The sequence below is a fragment of the Typopeltis vanoorti genome, chromosome 7 (assembly GCF_054136105.1).
Source record: "Typopeltis vanoorti isolate ZY-2024b chromosome 7, IOZ_Tvanoo_1.0, whole genome shotgun sequence".
NCBI classification, from domain to species: domain Eukaryota; kingdom Metazoa; phylum Arthropoda; class Arachnida; order Uropygi; family Thelyphonidae; genus Typopeltis; species Typopeltis vanoorti.
In genome coordinates this window covers 131,869,222-131,894,613 of record NC_143555.1, presented here as the reverse complement: position 1 = coordinate 131,894,613, position 25,392 = coordinate 131,869,222, and the positions used below count along the sequence as shown (strand labels likewise).

Here is a 25,392-nt window from a genome sequence, read left to right as displayed (position 1 = left end):
GTGTTTTTGTGCTCTGAAGATGCTGGTTATAAGACCAGCAAAATATCAGCAATAAGTTAATAAATTAATTATGTACTTAATTTCTGTGTTCTAATATATACCGTTAAAAAATAAACAACATGCATATTTCTCATCTATGAAAAGGGAAATAAAATTGAATATGAGAATTGCATAAGAATTTTCTTACTGAATAGTCCACCTGAGATTTATGGAAGCATACTTGAGAAGAGGTTAAGAAAAACTGCAGAGAAACTTGCAGAAGAACAAGCTGAATAGATGCCACTTGTGAGTTGTCAGGATCGCATTTACACTTTATGAAAAATAGTCCAAAAATCGTTGTAATAAATGAAAAGGATCAATCTGTATTTAAGTTTCAGTAATCTGGTGTAGACAAAATGATAAGATTTGAAGAGAAAATCTTTTCTGATTATTACAATTATATGTTGTAAATATATGTACAGGAGAATGGTTTAATGTAAAAAAAAAAAAAAAAGTGTAAAGTGTGCACTGCTATTCATCTCATGTAGATATCAAAATCTGATAGACTAAATTCAGTCCTTTACTTGATGTAAAGAACCAAATTTAATCATTATTATTAGTAGTAGTAGACACAAATGGAATCATTGACTCATCACTGGAGATCATCCCGTGACTTGAATGCATTCACTGTCTCCACACTCATGACACTTCCAGGCAATGCATTCCAACCACCCACAGCTCTCCATGCAAAAGCCTACTTCTCACTCCTTTGCTCACACCCTCTTTTGCAGCTTCCAAGGAGGGGGCTCTTGTTTTTCCCCTGTCTCCACCCATTCTATGAAAAATCTGATTCACATTAATCTGGTAATAATGCCTCACTAACTTATATATCTTGATCATAACAAATACGAATACCCCCCCCTAATATCCTGTCCACTAGACTACAATTTACACTCCCTCAATCTGCCTTCATACTTTATATTCTAGAGACCAGAACCCACCTTAGTCAATAGTCTCTGAACCTGTTCCAACATCTCTTCATTCTTTTGAAAACCTGGTGACCAAATCTGTGCACAGTAATCCATATGCATTCTGATCAAAGCCTTAAAAACAATCATACCATCCTTACTCCTACATGATAGTGTTATCTGCATCATTCCCCCATAATCTTATACTCCGCATTCCATCTGTGCTTTCCACACTGTAAAACCGTACACTTTGCTATGTTGAAGTGGCAGTCCCATTCAGAAAGTCTGTTCAAGTTGATATGCAGTGCTACAACATCCATTGTACTCCTTAGTTCTTTCCAACTTTGCATAATCTGCAAACAACTACATATCAAAATTCAAGCCCTTCCCAATACCATTTACATACAAATTAAACAGCATTGGACCCAAAACAGACCTGGGGCACACAACTGGTGACCTTCCTCCTCTGGGATATTGCTCCCCCATACACAATTTGCCAATGCCTATCAGAAAGCCAATCTCCAATCCAGTACACTAATTACTATCCAATGTCATCTCTTCCAGTATAATACCAGCTTGTCATGTGGCAATCTATCAAAGGTTTTAGTGAAAGCCTTTGATAGATTGCTATCAAATCACTTTGATACGACACGACCTTCCTTTAGCAAACCCATGCTGTCCATCTTTTATATTTCCATATTTTATATGTCCATCCTCCATCCCTCAAATTCATCCCACATATTCACAAAATGAATTTCTTTCTCTTCATACAGCTCAGCTATCATCTCATTCATAATCCTCTCTTGCTATCTCATCTCATTATCATACCTGGGCAACATGCTGACTACTTTTCTTACCATATAGCTATCTATTACTCTAGTCAGCAACCTCCTGATATCCATTCTGACATTTGACTTGTTGCCATCCACATCATTTGTGTGTACTACCATCTACTTTCTTGTTTGTTTCTTCCTCATAGCTAGTGCTTCAATCACTGTGCTCTGTCTACCCCCCCCCCCACCACACCTCATTCACACTGCCACTTTTAATCAGCCTTCCTCTCTCTTCCATGCATGTTTGTTAAACTCCTCATTTAACTTTGCAATTTTATCATCTCTTGCATGATCTTTGCCAACTCCACTTTCATATCCTGTATTTTCTTGCTGCTCTTTGCTATCTCTACCCAGTTGATTGCATTTTCATCCTTGCTACCTATCTTGCTCCTTATCTTACAGTCTGTCAGTTTAGCTTTCACATACACTATCTTATTGCTACTTTCAATCACATCATTTATACTCTTTTCCATTTCTTGCATTATCATTTATAAGTGGAATTCCATTTATTCTCAACTTTGTTTCTCAGCTTTCAGCACTAACTCCTACTACTTAATTTTCTCGCTTCCAACAAGTCTCTGTTTCAGGCTTGTAAAAAACGTAGATGACACACTCACCCCCCCCCCTACTGTCACTCTTAATACCACAAATAGCACATGCAATACATTCCACGAAATTCCTCATGTAAAACCCAGTGCACAATGATATCTTGGCCACCATTGTGTTCTCTTTTGCACTGGCACCATGACACAATTTACCTATCATACATGGTATAACTGTATCAAAAAAAATAAATAAATAAACACACTCAACCATACAGTCATACACAAGGATACTACAAGCAATAATTATCAATATTAAAATAATGACTTAGCTGCAAGCTCACAATTACATGGTCCATCCAGTTCATGCTACCTATATAATATTTCTGATTATTTTGCACTTTTAAATCCATTACAAGTTTTCTTCTAGTTTCTAAGGTTCTTTGCTACAAGTACCATCTTCTTCTATACCTATAGCATGCGTAAAATATTTCATTTATTAGAAATTGACAAATTAAATTTAGAAAGAAACAATAAAATAAGCAAAGTTGGTATGGTGAGGACCCATTTGAATAAATTAAAATCGGTTCCATCGCATCCCTCAAAGCATTTGAATCTTCTGGATCTTAGTTGGCTTAAATAAAACAGCTGGTCAGAAACCACAGACCACCAGATATGATAGTGTGAGAAATATTTAGTGAACTGATGAGATCAGTTCAGAATAATATTAAAAATGAAAATATTTAGAAAGGAATTTGATATAATTGGCATTCAAGATGGTGTGATCCAAACTCAATTTTAGGTGATATTATCACCTAAAATTCTCACACAGTTTCTATTTGTAGGGGCAGGAATGAATGTGTGAGTGTAAAACAAAGGATTGAGGTGATCAGAGATATGAGGACAACATTTAGGTCTGGGAAGAGGTGTAAGATTAGTGATGATAGATAGGAATGGTCCAGGAAAGGGGGAGAGGTGGATATGGAGAAGTCATATCCAAGAAGTGGGGATTGGTGGGACTTGTTATAAAACCATAAATAAGCTAGTGTATGTGTTTATGAATGCCAACAAGTATTCAACATAAGGGCAATGAAATTGTAGCATTAATAGGTATGGTCAGAATAAGTGAGACATGGTTGGATGAGGATGACATTCTGACAGGAATAGTGATGGAAGGATATGTAGTTTTTTCATGATGACCGATAGGGTAGAAAAGGAGGAGTACAGTTGATAGCAGAGGAGTATGCTCATCTAATATGGAGATGAAAGAAGTGAACAGTGACACTGGTTTTGAAGCAATATGGTGTGAGGTGAAAGTAGACAGGATGATATTTAGTTGGATGTTGCTATAAACCTGGTAATATGAAAGGCAGCAAGAAGGAAATGTATGGGCAAATTGGGTTGACTCATAAAAAAGGGGAGTATTATGGACAGTTTCAATTATGGAAATATAGATTTGAAAGAAGAGATTTGAGGGACAAATTTGTAATTATGTAACTGAGCATACGAGGATTAAGGGGTCGTGGATTTGATTATCTCATCAGAGGACATTATTGTGAATGAAGTGCAAAATCTTCCTTCAGTTGGTGGAAGTGGCCATGAAGTGATCACTTGGGGTGGTATCTAGCCATATTAGGACTACTGTGAGAAAGGGATATATGTTGTTAGTTCGTTTGTTTATTTCAGGTTTATTGGTGCAAAGACAGCAAAGATCATACTTCCCCATAGCAAAGTTTACAGCAGTACACAAGGTATTGATATATGTGGAGCTATAAGGCTGGTCATTATCACATACTCAGGAGACTCCTTGTATCATTATATCATTAAATTAGAAATTGAACAGGAAGGAAATCAGTGCTACTTGGAACTATCTGGCAAAGACAGTGTCTGAATGTATTCCACAAGTCAGGAGATTAAATAAGATGGGTGTGAAATGGATGACCGAAGAGGTGAAGGAAGAAATCTGGAAGAAGTGGTCATCGATGTGGCAGGTAATCAGCTGCATGAGAAATTCAAAGAGCATGTAAACAAGAAATGTGACTTGCTTGGTAAAGATAGCAAAAGTGCAGTATGAGCAGCTAACAGGCCATGGGGGGGGGGGGGGGAGACAGTGGTAAAAAAGACCTAGAGGATGACACAAGATCTAGGTAGAGTGATGCTAGCAAAAGTGTCATATTTGTACAAGTATGTGAGTGACTAAAATAACTGCACAAAATTGGCTCAAAGAAGTCAATTTTCCATTAAGTTGGTCTTTGCAGCTATTGATAAATGAATTCAATTAAATAAATTAAGTAGATATTAAATCCAACATAATTTCAGAGCCGAATACAGAAATTATAAAAGTTTCATATTGAAGCTATAAAAGTTTCTTATTTGAAAGTTGACCAGAGAGCTTGCAGGAATACAATCGCCACCATTTTATCGGATCATTTCGGCTAGGGCAGCTCTAAGTATGGTGCCGATTGTATTCCCACAAGCTCTCTCTGGTCAACTTTCAAATATGAAACTGTTATACACTCTCTGCCCAAAAAGAAACTGAACTTTTCAAAAATAGAAGAAACTAGTGGTACCATCTGTTCTGTCTTTTTGTTGTCGAAAGCGGCAACCTTCATTGGTGTTGTGTCAACTGTTTATGACATTTGTTTCATTAGAAGCCGAGTTATAGTGCCAAGAGTGACAGTGTGTTTTGATGAATGGTCGGAAAATGAGTTTCAAAACAGAGAGCTATGATTGACTTTTGTGTTAAACTTGGTAAAAGTTTTACCGAAACACATCAAATGCTTCGAAAAGCATACGGTGATGAATGCTTATCCCGCACTCAAGTTTACGAGTGGTTTAAACAATTTCAAAGTGGTCAAGATGCTTGAGGACGACGAAAAGTGAGGCCATCCAAAAACTGAACTGAGCGAAGTTAACATCCAAAAAGTGCATGATTTCATCAAAGAAAGCCTGAAATCGTCCATGAGATTGATTGAAGATGAATTGGGGATTCCAAAATGCACAACATTTTGACCGAGAGTTTCAGCCTTTGTAAATTGAATTTGCAATTTGTTCCCCACAAGTTGACCGATGACGAGTATGAGTCAGAAAAAAAGTGCCAGAGTGCTGAGTGGAGACCACCAGAAGAGGGGCATCCAAAAAAAAAAGTCGCTTGGAGAAGTCAAAAGTAAAGACAATGCTGATTTGTTTCTATTATTCCAAGGGCATTATCCACAAAGAATTCATTCCACCTGGCCAAACAGTCAATCGTGAGTTTTATTCCGAAGTTTTGAAGCAATTGATAGCTGGAATTTATCGCATACGGCATGAATATCGTGATGCAGACAGCTGGTCACTTTTGCACGATAATGCACCATCTCATCGTTCGAACATTGTGAGACAGTTTTTGAGCAAAAACCAAGTTTGCGTGTTGGATCACTTGCCATATTCACCTGATTTAGCACCCTGTGACTTTGACTTCATTTGCCGATGAAAGGAAAGTGATACAACACCGTTGAAAATGTTCAAACAGCAGTAATCACGACCCTCAACAGTATCCCAAAAACCAATATTAAAAACTCATTTAATGAATTAATTGACCATGCCAAACGCTGCATCGAAGCTGAGGGAGAGTATATTGATTGAAATAAATGATTTGAATAATTATAATTGGCCTGTGTTTTATATTCATCAAAAATTCAGTTTCTTTTTGGACAGAGGGTGTAGTTTGAATACGAAACTTTTGTAGTTTCTGTATTCGGCTCTGAAATTATGTTGGATTTAATATCCACTTAATTTATATAATTTTGCATCGCCGAATTGAAGCCTTTTGTTCTTTATTTTAGTAGATTCCAATTAAATTTATTGTTTATGAATTTAAGTAAATCACACGTTCACTCCTTGGTTCCTGAATTTCTTAAATTTTTTGCTGCTGTTCTGTTTTGGAGTTATCCTTTCTCTCCACTGTTAAAGGCTGCTAAAGGAAATGCATGCACACATTTCTTCTAAGAGCCTTAAATATTTGTTTTATGTTCTAGTAGCCTGAATTTTCCTCATCACCTTTGGGCTATTTGTGAACATTTGTTATTATACTTCATCTTCCGGTGGTGTGAAAATGTAATCACGACCTTAAATCAGCATTTATCATCAGTCTTTTGTAGCTTTGTGAAAGCCTCCAAAATAAGCTTCTTCTTTCTTTTTTCGTGAATCTTTTTTCTAATCTTCTTCTAAAATAATCAAACTAATATAGATTGATTATTTTAGAAGAAGAAAAAACAATTAACTTGCTTTTTTTTTTAATATATTTTAATTCTTTGTCAACCAGATGGTAGTTTACAATTTTCTGTTTTTAGAAAAGAAACATACTGATCATTATATCCATGTTGATTTTCATTGTCATCCTAATCAAAAGATTGGAACTATAAAAATCCATCACATTGTGCTTATAATATGTATTCCACTGAAGACCTTTTACAGCAAGAATTGAATTATATCAAATCTGCTTTTATGAAAAATGATTTTAATGAATCTTTTATTAACACGTTCATTGCCAAGCTGAAAATTAGAATTTCGTGTGGTGGCCAAATTTTTTTATTTAGTTTTTATTGTGCTCAAAATAAGTTAATATATTATTTATATACTTTTATTATTATGTACATAGGATTTATGTACTCTAAATATCTATTACACGATATCGCGTGATATGTAATTCGGTCAAATAAGTTATATATTTTACAAATAAAAAACATTTAAATATAATAATTATAACTTTAATTATCAGTCTTTTATAATCACATAGAATTTTTAAAAATAACGTACAAATAGAAAAAAATAATTATCAAAAATCAACATTTATAGGGAACTTACTAAAAAAAAAAAAAAAAAACAATACTCAAAATAAATAAAAACCAAACTTCAAGCATGCTAAATCAACGAATAACTAAACAAAATCGTCGCGTCGTCGCCTTGTCCGAACGCCGCCACTGTGCACACTGGCTAACATAAACAATAGACAATGGCTGGCAGCCATCCCCACTCCACGAAAGTCGATCCCTTCCCTAGTGGCTAATATAAATATTACGCGCCGTTTCGCTGTGGCCACTATACTATTCCGCTTAGAAACTTGATAGCGACATCCACGCGATAACACGTGATCGGCCGTTTGGTGAGAACTCGCATCACGCGATATCGCGTGCTTGGCAATGAACGTGTTAAGCAAGACTTCAACAGCTTTAGACAACCAGTCTCTAGGTCTCCTGAAGATATCATTCTGATTCCACTCCCTTATGTTAAAGGGATTTCTGAATGTATAGCTAAAGTTCTGAAACCTCTTAATATTGTATCCTTTCGTCCTGTCATCAAGATATCTACCTTTCATTCTTTACCTAAAGACAAGCTTTCTCCACCCAGTCTTTTGAGTATCCAGATCTCATGCTCCTGTGGTTTGTCTTACTTTGGGCATTCTGGCAGATCTACAGCCATCCATCGTGAAGAACATAAATTTTACATCCAGTACCATGAACCAGGATTGTCTGGCCTGGTAGAACATGCTATATTGACTAAACATTGATTTTTTTGGAAGAAAACTTAGCTTTTACATAGAAATAGATCCCTTTAGTGCGCTTATATAAACAGAGTTTTGAGACCTTTCTATACCGACTTTAACAGATCTGATGGTCTTCGTTTATCCCCATTATGAGAAATATTATTGCATTGCTTTTATGCAAGTTCCTGGTTAATATATTGTAATGTTTTATTTAAATATTTGGGAATATTACTGACTTTCTTATCCTATTAACACTATAGTGGTGTGGTGCTGTTTGAAAATGATTCTTTAACTGTAATTTTATATTGTGTTCCATTTCCAGTATACGAGGATGCCTATGATACATGAAAATTTTACAGGTATTAAATTTATTTCACATAAGTTCAAGTTTCCATATTTAATTTTTCTAAGTATGTCAACTTACATACCGATATTAAATGAACCATAAGGACTAATCACCACAACTACAGTCGAACTGATACAAATACTGTGAAATTCACAACTGCATGTAGGCTAGCTTTTGTATATTTACTCAGCTTATCTTCTCATTCATTCTCTCCTTTGTTAGTTTTATTTTTTTATTTTTTCTGTATATATTTATACATGGACACATAACAATTCTGCATATTAAACATAGCCAAAATAGATAATAATCATACATAAATTTTAATTAACCTATTCTTCAGTCATTAATAGCTATCTAATTTTGTCTTAGTTACACAATTCACAACCCATATAACCTGGATGAAGCCCACTCCACTCATTTGCTATCGAAACAATAAAATATTCACTTTGTATGTTTGTTCTAATTCCACTTTATCTTTTTGTCCTCTGGTAAAGCATAAGCAAAAATACAATACATTGCTGCATGCTGATCAGGCTAGGGATCTTGGAATTTTAGTAGACAGCAAGTTGAAGTTCAAGGGCTATATAGCAAAGATTGCAGTACAACTCAGAGAATAATTGCTATGTGGAAACATATGTTGACATGTAAGGATGAGGTCATTTTATCTGTTTACAAGGCCTTCATATGAGCTCACTTATTATGTTCAGGTCTGGTTTCTTTAGTGATGCTGATACAGTGGAGAGGGTGCAGAGGAGATCGTTAAAGATGATATTGGAATTATAGAATACTGATTATGAAGACAATTTGTTGCAGCAGTTATTCAGATTAGTTAAGGAATTCTCCAAGCAGTAGAACATCATCTGCATAAAGTAAACAGCTGAAATTAATCTCCAATTGTGATGTGTTATTTGATCTTATCTTTGATATTTTGGTCCTTGTCACAACTTGAGAATTTGTGGACTGCGGACACTAGCAAACAGGATAAAGAGAGGTGATATGACTGAGACTTACAAACTTCTGAGGAGTTGCACAGGATATCAATAGATGGAATTTTTCATTTGGTAGTATGTGGGGGAGAGGACAAGAGGGCTTCCATGCAAGTTGAGAATGAATGCAGTCAAGGGAATGTAGATTCCTTGAAATCTACTTCATCTAGATTTTTCTCCATAGACTGGTATGTGATTGGAATAAGTTGCCTTTGGAGGTTGTGAGTGCAGGTAGTATAAATGAATTCAAGTAAAGGTATGACAGCTGGTGCACGTGATATGTGGCATCCCTCAGTGAGTTCCTGACTCCCTGGAGGTCTTTCTTAATGATAATATATTTGATATGTGCGCTGAACTACATTACCACTTCATTTAAATCACTTCTCTCTTTCCTGTTGGTTAAATTCATCACATAGCCATCATTTTCACATCATGAAATTCCTGATATGTATATCAAAGAGTGTCCAGGATACCATGATAGTACTATGTGAAAATTTTTCATTATTGCTAACTTCTTGTCACCAGTTTTTCAACAAATTAGTTTTATTCATCAGGAGTTCAGCACTGAATCAGTCCATCTAGATCCTGGTCTTTCTCTGGATCTTTCCTGACATCCTAGTATCAAACACCTGTCTTGCTAATCTTAACTCTCCCATTCTGTTTAAATGACCATGCCACCACAGATTAGCTGTGCTCACACATTCCCAGAGCCTAACAATGTTGAATTCCTTCCTTCATTGGTGTCCAAAAGCTAACTACATGAACTACAGTCATGAAAAACTTTTCATGACTACAGCCAAATATGAACACAAATTTATTGCCAGCATACTAATAAATTATGTTACACAGAAATTGTATTATAAATTCATACAATTGCAATATGTTTTTGGCAAAAGTTACAAATTTTCTAAGGACATAGTTAAGGAATTAATGTACAGGGTTACAGAAAACTATGCAGTGAGACATTTCAGTATGGAATATGTCCACCCCGAACTGCAATGCCGCTCTCACAATATCGTACCATACTTAGCACCAAGTGATTCAGGAATTCTTGAGGAAAACTGGTCCACTCCTCTTTCAGAGCAAGGATAAGGCCTTGTTTGTTTTCTGGATGGGGAATTTGAGCAGCATTGCATCTCCCTATTATGTCCCAAATGTGTTCTATGAGGTTGAGATCTGGGGAACATGATGGCCACTTGATTCGATTAATATTCTTGGTTTCCAGAAATATCTCCACTGCTTATGTATGATGTGGTGTGGCATTGTCATCCTTAAAAATGTAGATACCTCTGGAGACCGAGGATATTAATCAAATTGAGTAGCCAACATGATCCCCATTCAAACATCATGTTGAACAACTTTGTTGCAATATCGTTCACCAGTCATAGTCCCTTTTTCCAGCACTTGTACCTCAGTGCACCCATTAAGCATAATGTCTCCCCACACACCATGATCCCAGAACTGTCATATCTATCCCTTTGGTAATCAAGGTAAGCAGTACCACTTTCATGCCAGATCAGGTGTCATGTAGAATCAAAGGAAAGACTAAAACGAGTCATATGTAAAGAGTACATTAGCCCATTGGTGTCTCGTCCAATTTTAATGGATACAATGCCACTGAAAACATGCTCTACAATGAGCTGTGGATAAAGGGATGTAGACTGCAGGCCTTTGGATGTATAGGCCTACTTGTTGCAGACATCTTGCTGCAGTTTGTCAAGATATCCATGTACCTGTGCTTGAATGGAGCTGACTTGCCATAGTGTGTCAATTACGTTTTGCTATTATAACCAAAAATCTGTCTTCATGTTCTATGGTAGAGCTAGAGGTTGCTCACGCTCTAACATAGCAGACATCTGAAACACATTTGCTCAGAGCTCTGGATACAACACTATCTGAGATTCCAAACTTTCTGAAAGTATCAGTAATTTTGCAGCTTTCTTCAAGCTTTCCAACAATTCTTCCCTGTGGGAAATCACCTAGATGATATCTCTGAGACATTACAAGATAACCAAGTTTGCAACTTTTTTCCCCCTTCACTCCAGCCTTTTGCTTTTTATCCTGTTGAGTACTGGCACGTGATCCCTTTGCATGCAATTCAAAAATTTGAATGTGTATGTACTTTCTCCTTGAAATTATTAGTTATACATATTCCACAAGCCAATATATCTGAATTTGCAGTTGTAATCTTCAGAAATATTGTTCATCATTAAGTTTTTGGACACCAGTAATATCTTCATTTTGAATATGATTCTCCCATTGATGGTAATCTGTTCATTTTAGCTAATTTTCCTCAGAACTCAAATCTGTGGTCTTTGGTTTGAAACCAAACTTTTCAAAAATAGAAGAAACTAGTGGCGCCACTTGTTGTATCTTTTTGTTGTCAAAAGCGGCAACCTTCATTAGTGTTGTGTCAACTGTTTATGACATTTATTTCATTAGAAGCTAAGTTTTAGTGCCAAGAGTGACAGTGTGTTTTGACAAACGGTCGGAAAATGAGTTTCAAACAGAGAGCTACGATTGACTTTTGTGTTAAACTTGGTAAACGTTTTACCGAAACGCATCAAATGCTTCATAAAGCATAAGTGAAGAATGCTTGTCCCGTACTCAAGTTTACGAGTGGTTTAAGCTATTTCAAAGTGGTCACGAGACGCTTGAGGGCGACAAAAAGTGAGGCCATCCAAAAACTGGACTGAGCGAAGTTAACATCCAAAAAGTGCGTTATTTCATCAAAGAAAACCCGAAATCGTCCTTGAGATTGATTGAAGATGAATTGGGGATTCCAAAATCAACTGTGCACAACATTTTGACCAAGAGCTTCATCCTTTGTAAATTGAATTCACGATTTGTTCCCCACAAGTTGACCAATGACCAAAAATGTATCAAATTGAACACTGCAAGGACCTCATTAAAACCCCTCAAGGACTCAAACTTCCTTGAAGTGATCATTACTGGTTACGAAACGTGTTTTGAGTATGAGTCCGAAACAAAGTGCCAGAGTGCTGAGTGGAGACCACCAGAAGAGGGGCATCTGAAAAAAAGTTGCTTAGAGAAGTCAAAAGCAAAGACAATGCTGATTTGTTTCTATGATTCCGAGAACATTATTCACAAAGTATTCATTCTGCCTGGCCAAACGGTCAACAGTGAGGTTTATCCCGAAGTTTTGAAGCGAGTATTCGTCGCATACAGCATGAATATCGTGATGCAGGCAGCTGGTCACTTTTGCACAATAATGCACCATCTCATCGTTCAAACATCATGAGACCGTTTTTGAGCAAGAACCTAGTTTGTGTGTTGGATCACTCGCTGTATTCACCTGATTTAACACCCTGTGACTTCTTTCTCTTCTCCTGACTTTATTTACTGATGAAAGGAACGTGATACGACACCATTGAAAACATTCAAGTGGCAGTAACCATGACCTTCAACAGTATCCCAAAAACTGATATAAAAAAACTCATTTAATGAATTAATTGACCGTGCTAAACGGTGTATCGAAGCTGAGGGAGAGTATATTGATTGAAATAAATGATTTGAATAATTATAATTGGCCTTCTTGTAAGGTTGGGCGCAGGGCTAACAACCCTGTCCTGTAAAAACTCATTTGTTAAGAAAGTTAAAAGGAAAATTAGCCAGACGGACTTTGCGGGACAACAGAAAAAGGATTATGAATATTGGTTTGGAAGCTGGAATGTCTTGAGCCTGAACAGACCAGGAACATTGAAGAGAGTGTGTGTGTGAGGAACTACAGAGATATAGAGTGCAGATAACAGCACAGGAGGTGAGATGGAAAGGAAGTGGCATATTTGATACCAGAACACATACTATTTTTTACAGTGAAGGAGATCAAAAGCCTTTGGCACTGCATTTTTGGTTAATAAAAAATGGAAACACTTGGTTCTTGATTTCAGACCAGTAAATGAACGACTTTGTGTACTGAGAATAAAGTTTAAGATATTCAATATTTCACTTATATGTGCACACGCACCAACTAAGGACTCTTGTGAAGAAGACAAGATAAATTTCTATGAATTATTGGAGAAAATACATGATCAGGTACCGAAACATGATGTAAAAATGGTTCTAGGAGACATGAATGCCAAAATAGGAAAGGAAGAGACCTTCCGATCAACAATTGGAAGAGATAGTGCACACGAAGAAAGTAATGAAAATGGCATGAGACTAATTGATTTTGCAAGTAGCAAAAATATGATCATATGTACAACCTATTTTCCACATAAAAAAGTACATAAAGTTACCTGGAGATCGGCAGATGGAATAACAAAAAATCAGATCGATCATGTGCTGATCGATAGATGACATGCGACAGATATCATTGATGTAAGAAGTTTTAGAGGAGCGGATTGTGATACGGATCATTGCTTGTTAAGAATTAAATATAAACAAAGGATAAAAATTAATAAAGTAGGTAGGGGAAAGAGAACACCAAGATATGATGTCCAAAAATTAAAAGATGGAAAAATCAGACAAAAATATATTGAAAGATTGAGAGAAGAAATAAATGAAGAAAATAAGGATGAACATATAAATAATATGACAATAGATAAAAAATGGGAACGGATCAAGAATAAAATTACTAAAGTGGCTGAAGAAGTCCTGGGATTCAGAAATAATGATAAAAGAAATGAATGGTATGATTTGGAAGTAGAAAATGTGTTGAAGACAGAAATACAGCTCGTCTAAAGATGCTTGAATGAAAAACTCGAACAAATGAGAATGAATATAGAGAAAAACGAAAATAAGCCAAAAAGATGTGTAGAAGAAAGAAACGTGAATGGGAAAAGGCAAGGCTAAATGAAATTGAGATTTTGAAGAATACAGGACAAATTAAGAAAATGTATAATAAGATAAAGGAAATTAAAGGCGGATTTCAACCCAGAACAACTTTTGCAGAGACCATGAGGGAAACTTGCTCAGTGGAAAGGAGGATATTTTGAAAAGGTGGGCAGAATATTTTGAAGATCTCCTTCAGGACAAAACAAGCTTGGAAAATAATGTTCCAGAAGAAGACGAGTTTAACGAACCCCTGGCAAGTATGGGAAAAGCTGAAACAGAGGACGCATCAGAATTAAATGAGGTGGAATTAGCCCTAAAGAGAATGAAAAATAATAAAGCACCTGGTAAAGATGGAATACCACTCAAGCTATTAAAATACGGTGGGCAATCACTATTATCAAAATACATAAGTGTTTGTCAGAGATATGGGAAACTGAATCTATGCCTACTGAATGGGACACTGCTATTATCGTTCCTATACATAAGAAAAATGACAAGTCTCTGTGCCAAAATTATAGAGGAATATCACTGTTAGCAGTAATTTACAAAATATTTGCAAGGGTAAATATTTTGTAAATTACCAATTTACAAAATATTTACCCTTGGCAACTAGATTGGAAATTTTGTAAATTCCCAATCTAGTTGCCAGTAGGCAACTACTGGCAACTAGATTGGAACCCTTTATAGAAAAAACACTGGGTGACTACCAATGTAGCTTTAGGTATGATAGATCAACAACAGACCAGATCTTTACAGTACGAACAATAATGGAGAAATGCTACGAGTTCAATATCAATCTGCATCATTTGTTTGTGGACTTTAAACAAGCCTATGATAACATCAATAGAGATAAGCTGTTTAAACTCATGAAGGAATTCCAAATTCCACCTAAACTGATAAGATTAGTTAAAATAACACTCAGAAATACCATGGGTAGAGTGCAAATACAGGGCGAACTCACACCTGAGTTCAGGATTACCAAAGGATTACGACAAGGAGATCAACTATCAACAATGCTTTTCAACCTATGCCTTGAAAGGGTAATACGAAATGTAATTATAAACAGAGGAACTATTATGAATAGAAGTGTACTTTTATGAAAGAGGAACTATTATGAATAGCTTTTGGCTTTTGCGGATGATGTGGAATGTATTGCAAGGACTAAGAGAAGCCTTAGAGAAGGTTATAGACAAATGAGAGAGGAGGTAAGGAAAATGGGACTACAAATAAACGAAACTAAAACAAAATACTTAATTGTTGCCAGAGATAAACAAAAATTGGGAAACAGCCAAAGTTTCACAGTAGAATGAAGAAATCTTTGAACGAGTCCAGCAGTTCAAATATTTGGGTTCAGTAATAACAGAAAGTAATGATATGTCAGTTGAAATTACCTATAGAATAGCTGCTCTAAATAGAACTTATTATAGTATTCAGCCATTATTAAAATCTAATTTGATTTTGATAAAAAGTAAAATCCAGCTATATAAAGTAATCCTCAAACCTGTGCTTTTGTACGGCTGCGAAACATGGACAATGATTCAGAGAGATCAAAACCAATTACAAATTTGGGAATGAAAGGTATTAAGAAAGATCCAATTAATGAGAATGGACTTTGGAGAGTGAGGAATAACAAAGAAATAATGAGGAAATTCAATGAAGTGGATATTATTACTGAAATAAAGGTGAGAAGACTGAGATGGCTAGGACATGTTCAGCGAATGGGGATGATAGAGCCGTGAAAAAGGTCTTCATGTCTGGACCAGGTGGATTCAGTCTAGGCCCAGAGGACGACCAAAAAGGAAATGGCTTGACAATGTGGAGGATGATTTAAAGAAAATGAAAGTAAAGAACTGGAGGAGCAAGGCACAGAATTGTGAAGAATGGAAGGCTATCCTGAGACAGGCCCAGGTCCTAAATGGACTGTAATGCCAAGGAGTAGTAGTAATAATTATAATTGGCCTGTGTTTTATTTTCTATCAAAAGTTTGGCTTCTTTTTGTACAGAGGGTGTACATCAGTTTTGCTAATTCTGTTCTCAATTTCCATACTTAATTTGCCATCATTACTAAACATTATGGCTAATTTTTAATAATTCCATTCATGATGAAGCTGATGTTTTCAGTGTTTTTGTCTGTTTTCATAGCCTTTGTTTTTTATTGCTGACTTTCATATCAAATTTGTTGCAGCAGTTATTCAGATTGGTTAAGGAATTCTCCAAACAATAGAACATCATCTGCATAAAGTAAACAGCTGAAATTAACATCTCCAATTGTGATGTGTTATTTGATCTTATCTTTGATATTTTGATCCTTATCAGAGATACAGTACAGTAGGAAATTGATACTAGACACACAGAAAAGCTTTGTGAAAATTTAACAAAAAAATGTAAAGATAATTATAATGTTAAGTACCTGCTATATTTTAGTTCAAGACATGGACTAGTCATTGCTGACATCTCTTTCCAACATAGGGATATGTAAAAATTCACAAGAGATGACACAAGAAAGAAAAAAAGTATTGTTGATAATGATATCTTCATGCTGGTTCAGGACTGTAAAGTTTACAGAGGATTTGTTATGAGTCCTGCATCATTAGATCATTCAGTCCTCTAAGATTTGAAATAGGAAGTGATCACCATTATGTTTTCAGCAGAATTAAAATTGAATATCAGATTGAAAAGAAAAGTGTATAAGAAAGTTTTAAAAAGAATTGGTCGAGCAGCTCTGAGAAGTGAACTGTAGACTCAAATACACAAGCATTAGTCAAGAAAAAATTGAGAGTTTGAAGACAACAATCAAACCCTGGAGACTCATTAGCAAACTCAGAAGAAAACCTTGATTGATTCAGCAGGGAAGCATGTAGTTAAGTTGGCTGCAAGAGCAGCTAGTCAGGACTCCATGCTATACTCAGGAAGTAAAAGAAGCAGTTGTGGAAAAGAAGAAATAATATCTAAAATTCATAAGCAGTAAGTCAGCAGATGCAATATGACAGTACAGAGAAAAATGTAATAAAGCAAAGTAGTATGTAAAAGTAGCTAAGCAAAAGTCATGAGATGAGTTTGGTAAGAATGTCAGGAAAGTGGCAAAAGTTTCTAGAAGCTATTGAAAAGTTTAGAAATGGAGGGAAGAGTGAACATGTATTTAGGCTTAAGTGCTGATTTACACTCATAATTTAGATCAGGTTGGTTTTAACATCTCTTGCCGATTCAGAAATAGTTTTTCAAGTTTGTATTTGCTTGATGAAAATATAGTTTTTTCCATCTGATCCTGTACAGGATATCCAAGGTATGGTCAGCTAGACATGACTGACCATAGTTGGGGCAGTGGACCTATTTCTTGTGTTCTTATAGGTGAATGTTGGCAGATCTCCCAGGTTGACCATAATAAGATAATTTGCAAGAACAAGGAATTTTGTAAACACCTGGAACAGAGAGTGGAGGGAGTGGATCTTTAAGAGAGCATATAAGGGCAACTTCAAATGAAGTTTGAAAGCAGTTTATTTCTTTAAAGTTCTGTTTATTTTTTCTGAGGTGCCTCAGACAGAGAATAGTAATAGCATTATTTTAGTCTATATGTCGAGAGGGATGTGAGGAGATGGGAGAAACAGCTAATTTGTTGATCTTCTTGGTATTATAACCATTGGAGAGGATATGCTGGAGAATAAAGGAGACTTCAGCTGTAAGGAAAGCCTGGGTAGAACAGTAATTGAAGGCACTGTTGACAACGGTTTTGATGATACCATATTGTTGAGAAGGAGGGTGGAGAATGGTGGGAAAGTTTATGTATGTCTATGTGTCACACACACACATATGAACTTTCCCACCATTTCCCCACCCCTCATCTCTCTCTCTCCACACACACACTACCAATTGTTCAGACATCTCTGTTATTGAAGTTATGGAACATTGCAGATTTCTTAATAACATAAAAAACCAGTGTATAGATAGTATGAAGCAGTATTTCATCGTAGTCATTGAATACAGGTGATATGGCAACATGACGTGAACTAAGTGAATTCAAGAGAGGTGTCATCGTGGGCTGTGACATCAGTGGCCTTTCTATATGTGCTATTGCTGCTCAATCGGAGCATCCAGAATCAACAGTTGGCAATGTGATCAGCAAATGGAGATGTTCTGGCATCACTAGTGCAGAAAAACACCCAGGACAGCTACCTAAAATGACTTTTGCTTGCCACCCGTTAAAATGAGTGGCATGCAAAAACCAGATACAATTGGCACAGACCATTCGTGATGAGTTCCAGAGCACCAGTAACACCATGGTGAGCATAATTCCATTTACTGGGTTTCCATGGAAGAGCAGTAGCACACAAGCCGAACATCACAACAAACAAGGCAGCTTGTCTGGCCTGGTGCAAAGAGCATGTGAACTATTGACCTGTGGAAATGGTATGCTGCAGTGATGAATCAAGGTTCACCTGTTTTCACTCTGATGGCAGTGTGTGGAGGTAGCATGGTGAATGCTTCTTACCACAGTGTACCCACAGTAAAGTTTGGTGTTGGAGGAGTAATGGTGTGGTGTGCATTCAGCTGGTTTGGAGTGGGACCACTGGTCGTTGTCCACGGTTCCATGAAGGCACCTTGATATTCTGGATAATCAGGTGCTTACACTGTGGATTTTTTATGGAATGGACCTGTGTTACTATCAAGATGACAAAGTCCCATGCCACAAAGCTGCAATTGTTATGGAATGGTATGAAGAGATGGATGTTAAATGACTGCCCTGGCCTGTGCAGAGTCCTGACCTCTACCCCATTGAGCACCTGTGGAACAAATTGGAGCGGCGATTGAGGTCCAGAGCAACATGTCCTCGATCTGTCGCTGAACTCTGTGCTGCTTTAATGAAGGAATGGAGACAAATTCTACCTGATTTTTTTCTCACATTGGTGGAAAGTCTCTCATAAAGGATGCAGGAGGTGATCAAAGCCAAAGGTGGACATACCTGATATTAGGGTTCAAGTAAATTGCTAAAGTGCTCGGACAATTTTTGGTAGATAGTGTATATATATATTTCTTTAAAGAAATATAATCTCTTCACTGCTTTCTAACTTCATTTGAATCTGTCTTCCCTTCCCTGCTCTTCTAAAGTTTCACTTCCCTCTCTGTTCCGGGTGTTTACCTTGTAAACACCCAGAACAGAGAGGGAACTTATAACTTGTAACTTATTATATTATGGTCAGACAGGGAGATCTGCCAACATCTGTTTTGGTGAACAAGAAATACATCCACTGCCTTAACGGTAGTCAGTGAGGTATAGCTGATCATGCCTCGGACATACTTTGCACAGGATCAGATGGGGAAAAACTACTATGCTTCATCACAGGAAATACATACGTAAAAGATTCTTTTTAGAAAATCAGCAGTAGATATTAAAAAAACAGCCTAATCTCTAAGTAAATGTGGTTGTGCTAAACTTCCTAAGATTTGGGAAACTCTAATTCTTAGGTCTCCCACCCAACAGCTAACTAGCCAATAACACCTATACAGGGCACCCCTCACAGGACTTCTGGCTTAAAATAGTCCAATTTCTTCTACTTAATGTTGTGTTATTACATTTTTAATATTGTTCTGAAGTCTCTATAGCAGACATGAAATGTTGGAAAGATTAAGCCTGCTGTTTAATTATTTCTTTGTGCTTTATTCATTCAATTAAATTTTATCAGGCAAGAAAGAGTGCTGCAAAAGGAATCAGTGATGATAAATGGGACATGAAGAATAGAGATAGATGTTCATGAGGAATGCAGAGTACATATTCACACTGGAGGTCAAAGGTAGCTGGAGTAGATGATATTAAATCAGAAGTACTCAAATATGGATGTATAAAGTTTTACAGTTAATGCACTTCATAATCCAGTAATCCTAGAAGACCAAATTCCAACTGATTGGAATAGAGTGTTGATAAATCCAACATAAAGGGAGGGTTGAAGAAAAATAAATGTGAGAATTACAATGAATTTCTTTACAGTGCATTCCAGGTATTATGTAATTATGTTTACATTAATTATGTAAACATACTTAGGAAGTGGTCAAGAAAAATTGTGAAAGGGAAACTTGGAGAAGAATAAGTGGGGTTCCAGACAAATAAAGATTGTTAGGATCAGTTTTCACTTTAAGACAAATAGTTGAGAAATCATGAAAGTGTAACAGCAATTTTTTATTTAAGTTTATATTTTAGGAAAAGCTGCTAAATTACCTTTATATGGTGTACATTGGATACCAACCATGATATCAAGCAGTACATATTCTATACAGTAATACCTTACATAGCATGGTCAATAGGTACCAAAAAAAAGTTCTGTGCCGTGCAAAACAGCGCTGTTTAAAACATCATTATAATGTGTTATAGAGTGATGCATTTCAAGTAATTATAGTATTGGTGAAGAAGGAAAAAAGAAGAATTATGCCTCATTTGTGTACTGCATGCTTGCCAGAAATAATAATTAATGCATATAGACAAGAAGAATTAAATAAAAAAATAGTACAACTTTTTATTATTGATAACTGAATACGAATTTTTATTTTAAAAAATTGTATTTAAACAATATAGTTTGCATAGGTTTTTTTTCCTTCATTTTCTCTATATGCATGTCTTTGTAACATCGAATGGCATTTTGCGATGCATGCCAAACTTGTTTCATCATGTTTGATGACCACTTTTGTCATATAAAATGCTGTGGCTATTCCATGTTTTTTCATTTGATCTTTCTTCTTAATTAGTGTACATACTTGTGACAGATTCATTTCTTTGTTACCTGCTCTTTTAACATACGATGCTCCTTCTTGATGGTACTTTATAATTTCAAGTTTTTGTTCGAGCGTTAACCAATTACATTAAGTTCACAAGCTTCATTGCATTTCCTTTACCCACTCATTATTGTGTATGTAATCATATGTAATAGTTTAAAAAAAATAAATACTGTATTTTTCGGACGATAAGACGCACCCCAAATTTATGAGACGATTTTTAGGAAAAAAAATTTTATTATATAAAGATATTTACAAATTCTTACTTCATTTTTATTTATTGTTACAATCATTTGTATTAGCAATATTCAGTTCATCTTCATTCTCAGTAATGTCACTGTTCGTATTACTTTCGTGTGAACTATTGTTGTCACTCCCTTCAAAAACTGCGTCATCTTTGGTACCATCCATCGCATTACTTATCCCGCATTTCTTAAATGACTTTATAATTGTCTCTTCTTTCACAGCTTCCCATGAATTTTTCACCTGGGTACATACTTCTGAAATTTTTGAATGGTTTATTAATAGAGCCATCCAAAGGTTGTAATTGACTTGTAAGGTCTCCAGGAATGACAGCTAATTCTGTATTCATTTCTTTTAGAAGCTTCTTTGTTGATTCTGTTTTATGCACTCTGAATTGATCCCACACTAACATCGCAGGCTTTTTAAACAGTGCACCTGGATGTTTTGCCCATATCTTTTGTATCCATAATTTCATTCCTGTTTCATCCATCCAGCTTTTTATCTTGAACATGGATAATAATTCCACGAGGAATTTCATCTCTTGGTAACGTTTTTCTCTTGAAGATTAACATGGGGGATAGTTTTGTTCCATCCGCACAACAAGCTAAAACTACAGTGTAGTGAGTTTTTTCGTGACCTGTTGTTTTGATCACTATTGATTTGGTGCCTTTTGAATCTACTGTCCGATTTGAAGGACCACCAAAAGTTAGAGACACCTCATCTGTGTTCACAATTTGATTAAGCTTAAAATTAAATTTCCTTCTTGCTGATAGGAAAAATCTATGGAATTCTATAATTTTAGCTTCATAGTCAGCAGGCATTTTTGGGGCTAGAGTGGTTTTAGTGCGCATGCATAACCCGTGTCTTTTCATAAATCTAAAGCACCAAGACAGTGATCCAGTGAAATCTAAAATTTCATTAGCAGTTGTCCATCGTTTCGCTTCAAAAATTATCATTTTCGTAGAAACAGATGTTCCCATGTTTCAATGATTTGTTACCCAATTTTTCATTTGTACTTCTAATTCTGGCCATTTTTTTTAGGTGCGAACGGAATGTTTTCTTGTGTTTACATAGCAGTTTTAATTGTTCCTCTTGTTTTCTCCACTCACGAACCATTTTTTCTGTTGGTGGTGGACCAAAATGTCTTTCTGCTGCTCTGTTTCCATATTGTTTTGTATAATTTATCACATTTAATTTATAACTCACGTTATATGAAAGTCTTTTTTGTTTTACACTCATTTTTTCTAATTTTAACGACTTGTAAAAAATAATTCAAATAAACCGTACAAAAGCACATATGTTTACACACTAATGACGCTCTAAATCGGTGATTCATCCACACGCAGCGAGATAACTTAGGTACCTACCTTCAGTGGCATACTTACTAATTTTATTAACATATTGCACCAGTAATTGAACTTCGCTAACAGCTTTGGTACAGTGTAAAGATTCGTATTTTAATGTTACCTTCGGACCATAAGATGCACCCCAATTTTCAGTCAATTTTTCTATGTAAAAAGGTGCATCTCATGGTCCGAAAAATATGGTAAATTGTAGAGCAACCACAACTGCTAACCAAAACTGAAATAATACTAAAATGTGCATTGGTACAGCTGTTTGGTATGCTCAATCACTATGGTACTGTTTTAGTAGAGTCAGAATATTGGTAATGCACTTCACAGTACCATACTACTATTTAAAAAATATTTAAATTGTTAAAAATTATAAACCATGATATAGCTAAACCCATGCTATACAAGGTATTGCTGTATTTGAGTTGTAAATCAGAAGTTAGAAGTGAGGGTGGTATAGGAAGGTGTCTTTGCATTAAATCAAGTATGAGACATGAGTGCACATTATCTCCACTATTATTCATTTATGCATAATGTTATAAAGGAAAATGAAATTATATGTATAATGTATATAATAGCAAGTGGAGGAATAATATTTGCCAATTCACTGGAGCATTGTCCATGAAAATACCTGTAGATGAGATATAGAACTGAAACATTGCATCTCTGAGATACAGGTTGAAGTGAGCTATGGGGGAAGAGTCATCTACAAGCTGAATTGCTCTCCTCTGGACAGCATCAAGAATTTTTCAGGAGTTTTAGGTGCACCAACTTAAATGTGTGTACAGTATTCTAAGGATGAATGGATTTGGGATTTGTATAGGATTAGTAGCTAGGTGGGTATAAATTAGCTTCTTGAGCAAAACTGAAAGCTGTTTTTTAGAAGCTGAGGAAACTAATCATGTGATGTGTTTGTGTCAAGAGAGGTTTAGGTTTGTCAAGAGAGAGAGAGAGAGAGAGAGATGTAGGACCTCCTTTTACTGTGATGAATGGGAATTTTCACCATTCTTCTTGTTGGCATGTAATGAGGTGCTGGAAGTAAATGCCAGTCTGGTGATGTGTATTACTGAAGATGAGGGAAGATGAGCTGAGATCTGTTTTATGAGAGAAAAGGCAGGACTTCCTTTTGGCAGCATTGAAGGTGACTAGACTAATCTTGCCCCACTGAAGGATGGTATGGAGATCAGTATTTAAGGTACTGGTTGCAGATTATCATGTAGTGGATGCATGGGAATTACATGGTTTGTCAAAGGAGTAGGATGAGTGAAGGGTGCTATCATTGGCAAAGCTGTGGATAGGATTTATAGTGATTGAGAGTAGGTCATTTATGCATAAGAGAAAGTAGGGTAGGTGAGAGAATGGAGCACCTGAGGTGCTCCTGCATTGGTGGCAAAGTTTGAAAAGAGGGTGCTATCTACCATGATATACAGTGAATGACTGGAGAAAGAGCTGGACTGAAAGAAAGTAGTTTGCAAAACAGACCTTGATACCAAACATCAAGCACCAAATACCAAAGATCGAAAGCATTGGAAATGTCGAGGGCAACAGCACAGGTTTCTCCAAACTTTTCCATGGTACGTGTCCAATGGTGATGGTATGATAGTCTAAGAAGTAAGTTGTGAATCTGGATCGGTGAATTCATACTGGTGATTGCTGATAAACTTCTGAGTTTTTAGGTAGCAAAGAAGTTGGCTATTAATAACTTTCTCCATTATTTTGGAGAGGATTGAAGTTATGGCAATTGGTTGGTAGTCGGTCGGTAGGCTTTTGTCTCCATTTTTTGGAAGTTAGTTATACACTGCTTGGAAAGAAGTCAATAGGCACCATAGTGTGAGTACCAAACAGACATTGTGCTCATAATAAGATGTAGGACCTCCTTTCACTGTGATGAATGGGAATTTTGGACCATTCTTCCTGTAGGCATGTAATGAGGTCCTGGATTGTTGTGGACAGATGTCCTTGACCTCACCTGATGCTCCAGTTCATCCCACAAATGTTCAATAGGGATGAGATCGGGGCTGTGTGGAGGCCAGCCAAGTGTGGTGAAGATCTTTTCCAAAAACCATGTAGTTACAGTAGTAGCCTTGTGACAAAATGCAATGTTTTTCTAAAAGAAACAGTGGCCAGTTCCGTTCCATAGAAATGCTGCAAAGTAGAAGCATTGCAATGTTCAAAATTGTGGAGAATAATGATAGTGGCACCACATACAGTGGTCCTAGGCCAAATCAGGACTATACTATCGCACTGCCACCTCCAAATTTCATAGGTGGGGTTATGCGCTACATCTGCCACACCCATCCATCTGCTCAGTAGAGGGTGTAGCATGATTCATCGCTCCATGACATCCAATCTTTCACATCCCAATGGACATGCTCTTTGCACCACTGAAGATGATACTTCATGTTGGCTCGGGTAATGCAGGGCTTGCCTATTGCACTCTTACCATGGACTGCATGTTGTGAGCCTCAGTTTTGAATGTTTTTATGCAGATTCATGTTCCATTCGATGGCCAGAACTCTACATTCAACATGTCGGCTGATGAATGGTGATGATTTTTTACATGTTATCCTTTGTAGCACCCTATGGTCATATTTGGTAAGTGTGGTGGTCATCCTCTGCAGGTGGCACTTGCAGTTGACTCCTGCACTTCCATCTCAGTAGTCAATGTTTGTGAATTCAGCATTCAGTGCTTATGGCACAACAAACAGAGGTCCGAGGCCAAACAAAAAAAAAAACATGACCATCCATCACACCACTGCCTCCAAATTTCATAGTTGGGGTTAATCACTCTGGTAAGAGATACTAGCCAGGCATCTGCCACACCTATCCATCTGCTCAGTAGAGGGTGTAGTGTGATTTGTTGGTCCATGAGTTTTCCAACCCTCCAACATCTTATTGTACATGCTCTTTGGATCACTGAAGACGACACTGCATGTTGGTTCTGGTAATGTGGGACTTGAATATTGCAATCGTACCATTGAAACCCATGTTTGTTACTAAATCAGTAAATTTCAGCTACCATGTTATATCAAATGATTTTTTGTTGATGTTTGAATTTCACTG

At 36.4% G+C, this 25,392-nt stretch overlaps 1 protein-coding gene across 2 annotated transcripts in view; it reads left to right on the top strand.

The window, feature by feature from the left end:
• Positions 1–25,392, top strand: part of LOC150105074 (Golgi-pH regulating cation channel) — a 450,265-nt gene that overhangs the window by 270,122 nt on the left and 154,751 nt on the right. The gene's annotated exons all lie outside the window — the stretch shown is intronic.